General features: G+C 43.4%; 1 protein-coding gene across 7 annotated transcripts in view; it reads left to right on the plus strand.

Annotated features, from left to right (window-relative positions):
• Positions 1 to 12,403, plus strand: part of MATN2 (matrilin 2) — a 101,370-nt gene that overhangs the window by 17,993 nt on the left and 70,974 nt on the right. The gene's annotated exons all lie outside the window — the stretch shown is intronic.

Here is a 12,403-nt window from a genome sequence, read left to right on the forward strand (position 1 = left end):
AATAAATCTTTAGTTATAGTTTTGCTAAAGGAATTAGCTACAGTGTGGTATTTGGTAGAATCTAAACTATATATATTGATTTGGGGAGTGGTTATACCTTTGTGATTAGAGGAACCTTATGTATGATTAATCTGGTTTTTAGTAACCTTGCATCTTAAAGACTAGATGTCTGGGTGGCGATAGGGGCTGGATTGCCTAAGGAGACTGTGTTTTGGCTTCTTGTTAACCAGTGTGGTGATACAGGAGCTCACTTTTGTTACTGACTTGGTGAACTCTAATGTTAGAATAACCACCAGTTTTGGGGTGTGACTGCCCTGTTTTTTATCAGTGTGTTCTGAATTTTGCATTCTCAGCCATGACCCACACCAGGTCCCGTCATAAATGGTAGTAATGTTTACCTTTCTAGGTCATTGTAAATCATTTTAATTATGGAGCAAGACAGAATGCTGCAGACATTGAAACTCCTGCTCCTACAGGGATAGCCAGCAACAAAAGACAGAGTACCTAAAGAGAGAACACCATTCTTTCAGACAAGAGGCGAGTTGTATGTACAGAATGGCATTATATTCTGGGGAGGAAGAGCAGTTATTTCATCAACTTTTAGGAATGAGATTATGCACAAAGTTAATTTGTCACACCTGAGAATTGAAGGTGGCTTAAAGTGAGCCAGAGAAATTATGATACTGAGCAGGAATGAATGAGCAATTACAGACATTCAAGGAAAAGTGTGATATATACAGATCCTGGGAAGCCTGTCAACCGAAAGAGACCCTGTGGCAACATGAAGTTCCAAAACAACCATTGGCAAAGGTGGGAGTGGATTTGTTTACTCTGGAGACAAAGGATACATGATCATTGTAGACTCTTTTTCTAATTTCTGGGAGATAGACTATTTACCAGACACAGGGTCCAGAACAGTCACGTGGAAGATAAAAACACACTTTGCACAGTATGGGATACTGGATATTGTGTGTTCTGATAGTGGACCACAGTTTGCTTCAGGAGAGTTCCAGAATTTCAGTAAGGACTGAGATTTTGATCACACATCTTCACCGGGGTATGGTCAAAGCAATGGCAAGGTGAAATCAGCAGTAAAAACTGCTAAGAAACTACTGAAAAAAGTGAAGAGTACAGAGGCTCAACCATACTTAGCACTACTAGATTACAGGAATACTCCCTCTCCAGGGCCATATTCTAGTCCAGCCTAAAGACGAGCCAGAGAATGAAGATACTCTTGTTGACAAAGTGAAGGTTGTTTGAGACTGGGTAACAAGGTGCTTCACTTGGTGAACTACAGAGAAACCAACAAAAAAGACAAATGTTTTATTACAACAGATGTGGAAGAGATATGCCAGATCTGGAGCCAGATGACAAAGTGCATATACAACCATTAACAAAACAGGAAAAATTATGGCACAAAGCTGAAGTGGTGCAGCCAGGAATCCAAAGATCATATCAAGTGTTGGTCCGCACTGCTTTGGATTGTTATTGAGCAGAACCTGTTATCAGCATGGTCGCATGTCCCCTGGAATGGTGGTTGAAGCATGAAGGGACATATGAACCTTTAGTGCATCTGGCACATAAATATCTTGCAACGCTGGCTACAACAGTGCCATGCGAATGCCTGTTCTCACTTTCAGGTGATGTAAACAAGAAGCGGGCAGCATTATCTCCTGCAAAAGTAAACAAACTTGTTTGTCTGAGCGATTGTCTGAACAAGAAGTAGGACTGAGTGGACTTGTAGGTTCTAAAATTTTACATTGTTTCATTTTTGAATGCAGGTTTTTTGGTACATAATTCTACATTTGTAATTTCAACTTTCATGATAGAGATTGCACTACAGTACTTGTATTAGGTGAATTTAAAAATACTATTTCTTTTGTTTTTTTACATTGCAAATTCTTGTAATCAAAAATAAATATAAAGTGAGCACTCTACACTTTGTATTCTGTGTTGTAAATGAAATCAATATATTTGAAAATGTAGAAAACATCCAAAAATATTTAAATGAATGGTATTCCACTATTGTTTAACAGTGCAATTAATCACAATTAATTTTTTTAATCACGTGATTAATTTTGATTAATTTTTTTATCACTTGATAGCCCTACTTTGGACAATCTCTATTCACATTTTTAACACTAACATAGTTTACAAATTGTTGTGTTTTAGATTTTACTGGTTATTTTTAAGTCATGCATCAAATAGAACTGGCCTCTTTCCAGCAGATAGTTACTAATACAGTAACCATTATGACACTGGGAGGGAAGTGTTCTGTTAGTGGTACAATAAAAACAAGTTATGTTTTTGTCCAGTTTTTTTCTGAAAGCTGTCCTAATTCTATCCATAATGTTTCTCTGATACACTGGTATTTCTCTAGCTATCTTTATTTAAATAGAGATTGTAATTCACTAAAGGAACAACTGTTTCTAGAGACAATACTATAAACCATGTACCAAACTGCAAAAAGTTTTTATTCTTTCTAAATTGTGCATTCTCTACTTCAGGGTCGGCAACCTTCGGCACGCGGCCCATCAGAGTAATCCGCAGGCGGGCCAGGAGACATTTTGTTTACGTTGACCGTCTGCAAGCATGGCCCCCGCAGCTCTCGTTGGCCAGGAATGGTGAACCACAACCACTGGGAGCTGCCAGGGGCCGGGCCTGCGGACGGTCAATGTAAAGAAACTGTCTCGCGACCTGCCAGCAGATTACCTTGATGGGCCGCGTGCCAAAGATTGCCGGCTCCTACTCTACTTGAAACTGCTTGTTTGAAAAAACACAATCACCAAACTACTGTTATGTACTATATCTGTTTGGAACACAGTTTGCTTTGACGAAAGCTTATGCCCAAATAAATTTGTTAGTCTCTAAGGTGCCACAAGGACTCCTTGTTGTTTTTGCTGATACAGACTAACACGGCTACCACTCTGAACTCTAAAATTAAAAACTCCACTTTGTGTGCGTGTGTGTGTGTTCGTTCATACAGAATACTAAACCTGCTATGTATATTTTCCCTGTAGGGGAAGGTCAGGCCAAAAAAGAACGTGAAACATCCAAAAATGTAGCATTCCTGGCTCCAGTGTGAGCTCTTCAATTTACCAATGAAAAAACTGCAGATGTGCAAAATGATTGTGAAAATACTGTAAGTAGCATTTTTCAGGGGACTCTGAGAAACTCCTTCACTTTACAAGGAAGGGTGGTTAAGCAGAAAAGTGGTCTTGTGAGCAAAGAGAGGAGAAAATTGCTTTGAAAGCTGATGGTATTGCTTCCAAAGGAATTTATGGCAACCAGAAAAGACAACTCCTGAAATGTGAGAATGCGTTCCCTCTGGATACAAGTAATCCCTTTAATGATTAATGTTAAGATGACTGACAGCTTACAATGTATAGGAAACTTCCATTGGTATACAGAGTCAGAAATTCATATTTTAAAAGAAGATTGTTAGATACCTTTTAAAATATTTTAATATTGTATCCTGAGAGAACAGTACAAACTCATTAAAGTTATATTGCTTTTTGTTGAATTTTCCAACCAAGTCCTCCAAAAGCTATTTATTTTTTAAACCTGGCCTTTCTCAGCTATAATTATTTCCATGTCCCCAGTATGATGCCATAGGAAGGCTGAGAAGTAGGCCACATAGAAGTTTCAGGCCTGTGAGAAGAAAGAAATTAAGAATCCCCTCTATACCTACACATTATTTTACGTTCATGTTTTTGTTATGGTTTGTTACATGGGCAGGAGGAGGAGGAAGCAAGGAGGGGAAAATGCCGCCAAACTGTGCATAGAAACTGGATTAAATGTAGCACTAGCTGTGCTCCTGCACAATAGCACTTCCCTGTGGTTGCTCAGGAAATTGATTCTTAGTCCCTTACATGTATCATCTGTTCTGAGTTGAGAGCACAAGTGACATTCAGACCTAGCTGAGAACAGCTGAAACAAGTGAGGACAACTGAGGAATTCTAGGGCATCAGAATCTGTGTCCCTGTTATCCATGTAGATGGCAAGGTGTGTGCTTCATATCAATACTCCATACCCGAGTAGGGAATTAAAGAACTATTTGAACTCATTTCTTTCTTTGGTGCTCTGGGAGGGGAGGTACTAACTAATGCTATTAATCATAACCATGGTGCTTGGGTGTGGGTGAATATGGAAAAAGTAGGAAGGAAGAGGTAAAGAAGGGGACAATGTAATGATCTCCTGCAGTGATTGGTAATGGAGTGTTTGTGTATGGAAGGAAATGGAAGAGACTGTGGGCAGGATCACTGCTGGAACGTGATGGAAGGTTTTGGCAGAGAGGGAATGAAGAAGTGACTGGAGGTTGTAAAACATTAGAGAAAGCTTTTCTCCAAGTCACCCTACTGAAGGACTTTACAACAGGGCCGCCCAGAGGATTCAGGGGGCCTGGGGCAAAGCGGGGGAGCGGACGTACTCACCGGGCGGCGCTCCGAGTCGGTGGCGGCGGCAGCGGGTCCTGCAGTCACTCTGTGTCTTCGGCAGCACTGAAGGACCTGCCGCTGAAGACCCGGAGTGACTGAAGGGCCCCCCGCCACCGAAATGCTGCCGAAGACCCAGAACGACTGAAGGCCCCCGCCACCGAAGACCCGGACCGCCGCTGGGTAAGTAAAAATTAAAAAGGCGCCTCTAGCCAGGAAAGGTATTCTCGGCCAGGGCTCGAAGGGCCCCTGCGGGGCCTGGGGCAAATTGCCCCACTTGCCCTCCCCCCCCCCGGGCGGCCCTGCTTTACAATAAGGAATGGAGGAGAAGATTGCGAAGGGAGGAAGGAGAGAAAAGAAAATGAAGGCTGAAGAAAGGCTGTGCAAAAAAAGCACTCAGAATTATTCATATGTATTTATTTTTGATGATAACCAGAAAATGTGATAAGTACTTTCCAAACAGAAAAGAGGAGACAGTAATTGCCTTGAAGAGCTCGCAGTGTAGGTTCAAGTTTGATGTGCCTTTGCAAAGCTTTTGCAGTTCCCTGGAATTATTTATTTATTTGTATCCACTTCCTATCTAAGCTTTTGGAAAGCATTTTTTATCTTAAATCTCTGTGAATAAAGTGAGGCTCTCCTTGCTAGTGAATTTCAAGTTTGAATATTGTTTATTAAGTAAAAGCCATAAGTTCTCTGCTATTATGGCCAGGAGGCCAGACCTACTCCTGACAAACAAAGAAATCTTGTGCAAATATGCGTGAATATGTGAGAGCTTGTCAAACCCAAACTTTGTCTGTTTTCATAGCAGAAGAAAACCAGAACTCAAACCTTTGTAAATGTCAGTGCCTAAGAACTATTTTTGGCCCACAATGAATTAATGAACCCATTTTGAGACAAGCTTGGTAAGGTTTCCATTGTTCTACAAGGGAGATGGCAAGAATAAGAGGAAGAGGAAAAGATTGAGAGAGAGAAGAAACAAGAAGAATTTAATCCTGCCTCAGCATGGGGAATGGATTTAGATCAGTGTTTCCCAACTAGTGTGCCATCACGCCCAAACAGGTGTGCTGCGGAATTTTTTTTTAAAGAACATGTGAGAACAAGGGGGGGAGCTGCATTCTGATTGGCCATCTGCCCCATGGCCCTGCCTCCTCCAAGAGCGGAGCAATCAATCAGAGCTTAATCTCCCACTCTTCTCCCTTCCCCTCCTGTGTGAGCAATCGGTCGGCTCCTCTGCCCCGCCTCTTCCCTCTCCTGCAACTGCCAGCTGAGGGCAAGGGGAAGAGCCCCTGGAACTCGAGGTATGCCATGGCAGAGAAAAGGTTGGGAACCACTGGACTAGATAACCTCTTGAGGTCTCTTCCAGCCCTAAATTTCTACATTTTATAAAAAGAAGAAGAAGGTGGTGTGGAGATGTGGGAAACTAGAGAAAGAGATATGGCTTTGTCCTCCATGAACTTAACTAATTATTTTTTTAACCCAGTTACAGTTTTGGCCTTCACAACATCTCCTGGCAATGAATTCCACATGTTGACTGTGTGTTGTGTGAAGAAGTACTTCCTTTTGTTTTAAATCTGCTGCCTATTAATTTCATCGTGTGAGCCCTGATTCTTGTGTTATGTGAAGGGGTAAATACCACTTCCTTATTCACTTTCTCCACACCGTTCATGAATGTATAGACCTCTATTATATCCCATCTCTTTTCCAAACAGAACAGTCCCAGTCTTTTTAATCTCTCCTTTGATGGAAGCTATTCCATACCCCTAATCATTTTGGTTGCCCTACTCTGTACTTTTTCCAATTCTAATATATCTTTTCAGGGATGGGATGATCAGAACTGCACACAGTATTCAAGGTGTGGCATACCATGGATTTTTATAGTGGCATTATGATATCTTCTGTCTTCTTATTTATCCCTTTCCTAATGGTTCCTAACATTCTGTTAGCTTTTTTGATTGCTGCTGCACAATGAGTGGATGTTTTCAGAGCCCTATTCAAAATGACTCGAAGATCTCTTTCTTTAGTGGTAACAGCTAATTTAGACACCATTTTGGGATAGTAGAAATATGTTTTCCAATGTGCATTACTTTGCATTTTTCAACACTGAATTTAATCTGTCATTTTGTTGCCCAGTCACCCAGTTTTGTGAGATCCATTTGTCACCAGGGCCGTTCTTATCCATAGGCAAAGTACGCAGCTGTATAGGGCACCAGGAAATTTGGGGCACCAAATGGCCCCAGATTTCCGGGTGCCCTACGCAGCTGCGTGCTGCTCCAGCGGCCAGCCCGATCCCCCAGCCAGCTGAGACGCCCAGGAAAGCTGCCCCCACCTACTCCGCCCCAGCCCCGCCCCCAATCTATCCCTTCCCCAAAGCCTCTGCCCCGCCCCTGCTCCGCCCTAGCCCCGCCCCACCTCTTCCGCTCCTTCCTCTGAGCAACGTCCCGGGGGACTGCAGCAGGGGTTGGGCGCTCCCCACACTCACCGGGCGGTGGCAAGTGGAGCGATCCAGCCCCAGCCCACTCCACTCTGCCGGCTCCCAGCCACGCCGCCAGTGAGTGGTGGGGGGTGATTCCGCTCCTCCCCCAAAGTCCGGGAGCCAGGGCAGTGGACTGGACTGGGGCCGGGTCATTCCACTTCCCGCAGCCCCGTGAATGCGGGGTCGGGCCGAGCCGGGCCTGCCCTGCACTCACTGGGCGGCAGGAAGTGGAACGACCCAGCCCCAACCTGCTCTGCTCCGCCGGCTCGTGCTGGGGGGCGGTTCCCCCCTGCTCCCCAAGCCTGCTCCAGCCCCCCCCCTCCCCCGTGGAGGCCTGGGTCCAGCCCCCTCTCCACCTCGCAAAGGCCTGGGGCCATACACTTACACACCCCGTGGAGGGGCGGGGGCTGCGTAGCGCACCAAAATGTCTAGGGATGGCCTTTTTTGTCACTCTTTGCTGTCAGCTTTGGACTTCACTATCTTGAGTAATTTTGTATCGTCTGCAAACATTGCCACCTCACTGTTTACCTTTTTTCCAGATAATTTATGAATATGTTGAACAGCACTGGTCCTAGTATAGATCCTTGAGGAACCCCGCTATTTGCCTCTTTCCATTGTAAAAACTGGTCATTTATTCTTACTTTTTGTTTTCTGTGTTTTAACAAGTTACTGATTCATGAGAGGACCTTCCCTCTTATCCCATGAGTGCTTACTTTGCTTAAGAGCCTTCGGTGAAGGCTAAATATAAATAACTTGATTAAGAAACACCTAAGGAGGGACATAAAGGTGTAGATCCAAGTTTTCACAAGTGACTAGTGATTTTTGGTAACTGTTTTTGGGAGCCTAACTGGAGACACTATAGAGGGGCCTGATTTTCAGAAAGTATTGCAAACACATCTTAGGAAAACAAGGCCCTTTTAATGAGTCTCTGGTTGGGTCCCAAAACTACTAGTCACTTTTCAAAATCTTGGCTGTAAATAGCATGAAGGGGGAGGAGCATTATTTAGTATAATGGGTATAATTAGGAATAATATGTGAGAAAAATGTAGACTAAATATCAGAGAATTCTTCCTGATAATGAGATCTGTTAGCCTAAATCTCCTAGGGGCAGTAGTGGAAGTCCCACTGCTTGGCAAACCAGTAAATATACATTAAATCTCACTGTAGCCAGCTCTTGCACTTTAATAACATGGTTTTAGCCCTGACTGGAGCCAGTCTCCCCAGAAGCTCCAGTGCTCATGGATTTTCAGTCCTGTCCAGGAGAAACTGTCCTCTGATTGGCTGCCTTCCCCATTTTCCTGTCTCCTGTGGAAGAGTAGCCAGTCAAGGCTTCCCACTTCTCTCAGGAGCAGAGATGAGTTTTGGGGTAGTGAAGGGGAGATGGAGCAGCCAATAACATTTTCAGAAGACAGGAGGCAGGAGAAGAAAGCCCAGCAGCACAGGGTGTCACTTTCCCCCTCCGCTTCTGTGAAACATTGGTCGGTCTGCTCTGTCTCATCCCTCCTTCCTCTCCACTCTCTATCCCTGCAACAGGAGGCCTGTGAAGGGGGAGCGGGAGTGAAAAACACTTAGAACTGACCTCCCTCCCTGCGCTTGCGTAGAGGGGGGGAAAGAAGACCCTGCTGCAGCTGCTGCCTGAAGCTGGGGAGGGGTTGAAGAACCCTCACAGCTGCCAGATATGCAGAGATGTCTTATGGGGCAAAGGGCTGGGGTGGGGAGCAGAATCAATGTGAGGCTAGGAGGTCAAAGTTGATATGGGGGCTGGGTGTGTATAATTAATTGCAGGGCTGGGGAATGGGGAGATGGAGGGGACATAGAATTACTTAATTAGATTTGGGGGGTTGGGGAGAAGCTAGAATCATGGAAATGTAGGGCTGGAAGGGACCTCAATAAGTCATCTAGTCCAGGACCAAGTATACGTAAACCATCCCTGAAAGCTGTTTGTATAACTGGTTCTTAAATAGACTTTGTCTGTTGCTGGTGATATTATTGGGCCCCCGAAGCTCTTGGTGACCACATAATGGCCAACTGTATAGCAGCATTTTATACAAATGTATGTAATTTGATCTCAGTTGGATCCTTTCAATGAGAGCCAAAATCACCTTATTCTATACATTTGGGAGAGTTACAACACTGTAATTGTCACATTCCCCCTGGAGGTGGGCAGAGGGAGTGTAAAAATCAAAAGGAACCAAAAACTGATATTAACTTTTCTTCTTTGTCATGTTTTTTGGGCCAGTCTCATCATTTTGAAGGGATGTGACTCATGATTTTTGGACTCCTGGGGTTGACAATACTGAATCTGCTTTGGCCAGGAGTTGAACTAGATGACAGAACAGGTCTTTCCCATTTCTAGAGCCTAGGAATGTGCCACTTCTCATATAAACTACTGAAGGTGATTACTATCAGGTCTGGAGTTGTTTGCCAAAGTTGTGAAATGCTTATCTGCTCTGCGAATAAGTGGATGAGCTCCCAAAATTAAGGAGAAAGTACATAGGGCAAGTGAGAAGTTAAAATTTGCAAAATCAAGGAAATGAGGAAGTGCCAAACAAAAGGTCAGAAGTCTAGCAAAAGTTTAAATGTAAACGGAAGAGAATTGTTCTCACACTGTTGGTCTACTCACCCCAAGATACCATTATTTTCCTCAGTTAAACAGTTGTATGTTATACAAGGATTAAAGTTTTATTTTTCACTGAACTGAGAGTTACGTCAGCATTAATAATGCCAAAGCTGTCACAATAGTCACCAACCCATCAAAATAGCACCTTTAAACAATCTAATTGTTGATTTTTAAAAAAAAATATTTGAAGACAAAGATTTAAATCCACAAAGAAACTATTGTCTTATTTTCAAGTAGCTGAGGTTACCATAGATAAGAATTTTACTGATGAAAATAATACTGATGTATTGTATCACTAGTGGACTCTATCCCTTACTATCAATCCATTCAGTGCTCTATAGCACATTCCAGTACTGTGCAGATACTGTGCAAGATTCTCTACACAGAGCTCTCCAGCTGAATCCCCACATGGGGAATTAGGGAACCAGAGCCATTGAGGTGAGTCCAAATCCTTAGATTTAAATTGAAAATTCCCTGTGAAACACAAAGGGATTCAGGTGAGAGATTCCAGTTTTGGCCTGTCCCTACTGATGACAAGCTAGTTTTAACACCAGCTTTCCAGAGAAGCAGCTTTAGCCCTTCTTCAGTGGCTGGTTTTCTTCCCTTTTGCACGCAGTCCTGTAAATTACCCCACATCACACCTGTGTGGTGTTTGTTTTATTTTGCTTTAACTAAAACAAGTAATAATTAGAGCAGTAAGATAATGAGATGGAAAATTGGTTAATATGCCAGCAAGCCTGTATCCCATTAGAACTGGAATTCCATTTCTGCTCATTTTGGCTTATGTTCAACATCCTTTGATTTTGCAAGACTATGTGGCTCTTGCTTATTCGTCTGCTTATGAATAAAGCTGCACTGTAGATTCCACAGGAATAAATTCATGCAGTTACTTTATGGTCAGCAAAAAGCATTTCTATTCTATGCCTACAAATGTTTTTGGTTGCCTGTGGAAAGGCCTCTGATTTAGTGAATGGAAACAGGATCCTTTTCTTTCCTTCTCATTGGCAGAAACATGGAGTTAATATTTTTCAGCTGTTCACAAGAGAACTTAAGGGCTTGTCTACACACAGAAGTTGCACCGATTTAACTTTAAATCAGTTCCCTTGTGTGTAGGGAGATCACTTGTCTGGCTTTGAGCCAGACAGTCCTCTTTTGGGTGGTTTGTCCTGCGCCAGGCACTGGAACAAAACTGGATGTGGTTTTCTCTGGTATTGCATGGGGGACACCATTTTTAAGAGCCTGCTGCTCTACTCCCTCTGGCATGACCTTGAACATACCATGTGTGCGAGGTAACACTGGTGGGAGGACATGCATCTAAACATGGTGCCCACCATGCAGCATGACCTCACGCACCATGTGTTTGAGGTCACACTAGTGGGACAGAGCAGGATGCACTTAAAGATGGCACCCTCCATGTGGCATGACCTCACATGCACTGTACATGTGAGGTCACACCAGTGGGGGCACTTTTGTATGGCATAACCTCACATGCACTGTTTGTGGAAGGTGACACCAGTGTGGGGGAGGGTCACGCCATTCTTGGAAGTCCTGGAACCTCCAGTATCCCAGGAACCTGCGAGTGGCTACCCTACTTGTGCGTATGTATTATACAATCTTGACTGACCTGATCACATACTATATTTTTCATAGGACTCCTGCCTCATTTGGAGCACAAGATAGATGGTGCTCTGGATAGTGAAGTAGGCTATTGTCTATACAATCCTGCCCCATTTGTTGCAGAAGCTGAAAGGTGTGTAGTGAACGAGACAAGGGACTGCAGGAAGAGAAAAAGATGGTCCCAAAGTGAATATTGTTGAATTCCAGCATGTGTGGATAGAAGGCAAGTTACCCTGAGGTATTATTGGCAGAAGTGCTGAGTATTCCCAGCTGCTGTTGAAGTCACTGAGAGCTGTGCTTTGAATGTGTACAGCACTATGTAATGCCAACTTCTCTGAAAAATCAGGCCCATTGCATCTCAAATAGGATACAAAACTAGCAGACAGTTTTAACCTTTAAATGCTCTGTGTCTCAGTTCCCCTTCTGTAAATAGGGATAATAATACCTCCATTCATCACAGATAAAAAATAATTAATTAATGTATGCAAAGCAATCAGATACTTTAGTGATGAGTTCCATAGAAAAGCCCATGAGGAAAGTAATAATTCTGTCTTCAGAGCAGAGTTTGAATAGTGTGCAGTAAATAAGTCATAGGGCCATAGTTTGAACAATGAGGACAAAACAAAATATTGAATAGCTGCTCATTCGGTCAGCATTGCCCATCCTGTGCACTGAATGAAACAGGGGTCCAGTGGAAAAAATAGTATGTGACCATGCAGTTAAAGACTATATGATAATACCTATGCCAACTCCCTCTTCCTCCTCTTTCCCTCCGTACAGTGGTGAAAAGTGCTGAAAGGTAATGGGAATAGAGAAAGATTAAAACGTTAGTGAGATAGCTAAAAGAATGAGAAATTTGGATTCGGGAATGTGGAGGAGGAAGGAGAAAAGAGAGATTGTTGGAACAACAGAGAGACTGAAAAAGCATGATGGGAAGGACAGAGAGAAAATGTAGGGGAAGGAGGAGGAGGAGAGAAGGGAAGAGGGATTTCAATAACAGGCATTGAAAAAGTCAGAGGAGCAGGATAGGAGGTACACGAGAGGGAAAGGAAAGTGCAGTGAGGGACAGAAATGACCAGAATGTTACTAGAAGGTGTGTGTGTGCATGTATGCAAGCACACACGTGCCATGGAAATTGTACTCTCTGGAGATCACCCCTCTGCATTGGGTGCTGAATTGTAGAAAAATAGTACTTGGTCCGTGGCTGGACTTTGCTTTCCCTTGAGATACATAGTAGCTCATTGTTTTGCCAGCACAGTT

This window comes from Chrysemys picta, chromosome 2, assembly GCF_011386835.1.
Source record: "Chrysemys picta bellii isolate R12L10 chromosome 2, ASM1138683v2, whole genome shotgun sequence".
Taxonomy (NCBI): domain Eukaryota; kingdom Metazoa; phylum Chordata; order Testudines; family Emydidae; genus Chrysemys; species Chrysemys picta.